The 4,461-nt window shown below is 45.7% G+C and overlaps 1 pseudogene; it reads left to right on the forward strand.

Annotated features, from left to right (window-relative positions):
• Positions 1-226: 226 nt before the first annotated feature.
• LOC123071837 (U-box domain-containing protein 4-like) lies at positions 227-3,161 on the forward strand (annotated as a pseudogene).
• Positions 3,162-4,461: the final 1,300 nt, after the last annotated feature.

The raw sequence follows: 4,461 nt of genomic DNA on the forward strand, positions 1-4,461 counted from the left end.
CTGTTGCTATCTTTGTTATGGTTTGCGGGAGGGTTTTCTCATCACCTTGTATCGTTCGATCACGTGACTTTATTTATAAAGTGAGACCAAAACCTAATTCAAGATACATTTCCCTGATCTATTTTCCGTTTTTCATTTGTTCGGTGTGACTGTGACATTGCATACCAGGGGCTGTCAAATCCCCACAAGCAACTCCCAACACAGCCTATGTGTGACGGGGACTGATACTAGTTCCCTTCTTCTCAATTCTTTTCTCTCAACAAATTCCTCCTGTAAACTCCCATTCCGTTTCCCTCGAACTGCAAAACCCGCTTGTACACGGCGGGCTCCGGCGAGACGGCGACTGCTGGCCGGCGTCGAGCGCGCGGTCCTCCTCGACTGCAAGGCGGCGCAGCTGACCTCAGCTTCCTCGCCGCGAAGGGTCGCAACCCACCTAGCGCGTGCGCGATGTCCTCTTCCTCCTCGTTCGTGTCGGCGGAGGCGGAGACGAGGAACTGGGCGGAGCTGCCGCTGGACGCGATCTCATCGATCCTCCACAAGCTTGACCACGTCGACATCCTGATGGGGCCCGGCCAGGCGTGCCGCTCCTGGCGCGCCGCCGCCCGCGACGAGCCCGAGCTGTGGCGCCGCATCAACATGCTAGGCCACGCCGATCTCTCCCGCAGGCTCAACCTCCACGGGATGGCGCAGGCCGCCGTCCGCCGCAGCGCGGGGAGATGTGAGGCGTTCTGGTGCTAGCATGCCGGCGACCACGACTTCCTCCTCCGCCTCGCCGACCAGTGAGACCCCCCTAACCATCAATTTTAGGGGATTTCGTTTTGATTTGTTTCGCTTTCGCATTGGCTACACGTTCTGTTTCCGTTCCAATTCCTTGCAATTTACCACGTATGCGTACCTTTGGGTTTCGTTTATTCACTGTGGGAAAGTTCTGTGGGCTTTTTGTTTGTGATCATGCAATTTTGCTGAACTATGGGTACAAAGTGCTGAGGAGAACAGCTTACAAAGACCACGAACACAAGCAAACAACAAATACGAAGTGCTGAGTCTAAACTAACACTAGAATTAGCGTTTTCTTTAAATTTATGTATATTTCATCAAGGGCAGTGACTATTCTTAGTTTGATAAAGACAAAATGCGCAAGAGAAAACTTATCCCTATCCATACTAACTTCAGGTTCTCTGCAGCTTTGTAAAATTTAGTAATGCTTAATTGGCAAGGGAGAAGGGATGACTGGCTTAATAGGAGCACTTGTGGATGGATGGCTAAATCACAGAAAGTTTCCAATAATAGGATAATTCTGACATTGCCTAAATCACAGAATTTATCCTAATCTGCAACCTGCAATTGCAGGCATCAACAATTTAGCATCCCTGAAACTTCTCTCAAATATAGTGAATTCTCAGTAAACCCCTTTAAATTATGTATGTACCAATGTCCTATGATGCTACACAGTTATCTGAATTTATGAAATGTTCTATTCGGGCTATGCAAGTCTGCCAGAACATACATTCTAGCTACCTGTTTTTTTATTCAGTGTGCTTATGTCTTTTCTATAATACTTTTGTTGGGTATTGAGATCCAAGTGCTATATTTGCAGGGCACCATCTCTCAAGAGTCTTCGCCTCATTTCATGCTATAAATTTAGTGATGAAGCACTTATGGAGGCGATAGTGAAATTCCCTTTGCTTGAGGAGCTCGAGCTTGCATTGTGTTCAAATGTGGGTGAGAGTGGCGTGTTGGGGGTTGTTGGCAAAGCATGCCCACAACTGAAGAGCTTCAGACTGATTAAGGATGTGTTGTATGATTCTGAAGCTAGTGACTACGACAAGGATGATGAAGCCATGGGGATTGCAACCATGCGTGGGCTACGCTCTTTGCAGCTGTTTGGCAATGACCTGACAAATAAAGGACTGACAACTATCCTGGATAATTGCTGCCACCTGGAGTTCCTTGACATTCGTCACTGCTTTAACGTCTACATGGATAACACCCTGCGCACAAAGTGTGCTAGGATAAGCACACTTTGGCTTATCCTGCCAAAATTGGGTGATGTCGGCATGAGAGAGCAATTTATTCGCCCACAAGCATCTGATAGGGGATTTCCTAGAATAATATCTTCCTCGTCCATGGATTCTCAGGGTGATCTTTCTGCCATTGAGAATCAGGTGCGCAAGCTAATCGATGATTTGAGAAGCGATTCCATAGAATGTCAAAGATCAGCGACATCAGAGATTCGCCTTCTAGCTAAGCACAACTATGGAGAACAGGATTGTCATTGCAGATTGTGGGGCTATAAACTTGCTAGTTGGTCTTCTTCATTCACCAGATGCCAAGATCCAAGAAAATGCAGTGACATCCCTCCTCAATCTGTCCATCAGTGATAACAATAAGATTGCCATCGTGAATGCATATGCTATTGATCCTCTCATCCATGTCCTGGAAACAGGGAACCCTGAAGCTAAAGAGAATTCAGCAGCTACTTTGTTCAGTCTCTGTATTACTGAAGAAAACAAAGTGAGTGTTGGACGATCTGGTGCCATCAAGTCTCTCGTGGACTTGCTGCGAAATGGGACCCCGCGAGGAAAAAAAGATGCAGCCCATGCACTGTTTAATTTATCCATACTTGATGAGAACAAGGGTCGCATTGTGCAAGCTGATGCGGTGAAGCACCTAGTTAAGCTTATGGATCCTGCTGCTGGAATGGTCGACAAAGCTGTAGTTGTCTTGGCAAATCTTGCTTTGATAGCAGAAGGGAGGACTGCGATTGGGCAGGCGCGTGGTATTCCAGCCCTTGTTGATGTTGTCGAACTGGGTTCGGCGAGGGGGGAGGAAAATGCTGTTGCGGCATTGCTTCAGCTATGCAAAAACAACAACAGATCTTGCAGCATAGTTCTTCAAGAGGGTGTTTTGCCCCCTTTAGTCACACTGTCACGGTCAGGAACATCGCGAGCAAGAGAGAAGGTTTTCCACTTACGATAACAAAATTTACAGCTAGAAGAAATGTAGTTGCAGAATCATTTCGCTAAGAATTTGAATTTGCTGCAGGCGCAGGCTCTTCTCAGCTACTTCCACAGCCAGAGACGTGGGAACTCGGGAAGGGGATGATAATGATAGTCTTACGATATGCATCAATCATTTGCCCGGACTTCTCAAATAGCAGGTATTGTTGCTGACTGGCGTTGTGTACTGTTTTAAAGTCAGATTGAGATTGTGCTCATCAAGGCATGCTACTTGTTGGGTGTGGGTGTTTGTTGTCGTCATTAGTTATTGAGATGGTATATTTATCGATTTTATATATTTTTTACAACTTGCTCATTGGTATCTGTTTCGCCAAGATTTTGTGCTGTCAACTGATCCAAACTGTGATGTTTTCCCTTCTCTGTTTAGAGATGGATACTGGCTATGCCTGATTCTGTGGGCTAGCAGTGTTCCATTGGTGCTCACTGATGATAGAACATAAATTGTTGCTAGCCCTAGGAGCGAACCTAGCCCAACTCTACAAGGTGGATTTTGTAATGCATTTGTAGTTAGCAAATTGGCACTATGCAGTTCAGTAGTTTACCACATTCTGCAAAATCAGATTTGCTCCAAGGAAGTTCCTCTGTGATTGCGCCAACTGTTTTTTTCCCAAGAGGAAAGGAAAAGAAGTGATAGAATCTATAGTATTCATATAGAATAAGAATAAAAATTAAGACAATAAACTGCGGACGGATTCTTTCTTTCTGCTCCATCGACGACGGGAAGGTTTGGCACCTCTATGCCGGCTTATGTTTCTCGTGTCGCTGGTTTATATTATCTGATTCAGAAGAGAGACCGAAGGATACAGCCATGTGTTGTTCGGCTCGGCTGGCAGCAAGAGTGACGAACCAAGGAAACAAAGTGCCTTGTGTTGTATATTATGAGGATTCTGATTGGCAGTATCCAGTGGTGCTGTAAGTTTCTTTGGAGAAAAATGTACAGTTTACCATATATGTGGAAACAACAAATTTGGAGCAATGTGGCTTATATATAGCACATGTATTTTCCGGAAAGCACTTGGAAATATGGAAGAGCACCAGGAAAGAAGAACGATCAATAACTTACTAAGATGGATAGTAAAGTAGAGTAGTAAGATCTCACGTGCGTGCATGATACTATGTGTTTAAGTCGCCGGTAATGAATGGCACGCCAACCCTCGGCTGATGTTGATTGAGTTACATCCTCCTCATGTATATATATATATATATAGATGGCAGCACAAGCGCCACCGTTCATTCAGGTAACACTCGCCAAACTTTGACACCATGTACAACTCCTTGCATTGGCATAACCGCATAAGCGTGTGTAGGTCGATAGCAAAAGCGAAAAAGAATGAGACACACATAGAACTGCGAGGCGTCGGGAAAAAATGACGCCCTTACAGGGGGCGACTTTGTGGAGCTAGAGCACCGGGAACCACGGGAGGTCTTGTATCGGCTCTGC

The sequence above is a fragment of the Triticum aestivum genome, chromosome 3B, assembly GCF_018294505.1.
Source record: "Triticum aestivum cultivar Chinese Spring chromosome 3B, IWGSC CS RefSeq v2.1, whole genome shotgun sequence".
NCBI classification, from domain to species: domain Eukaryota; kingdom Viridiplantae; phylum Streptophyta; class Magnoliopsida; order Poales; family Poaceae; genus Triticum; species Triticum aestivum.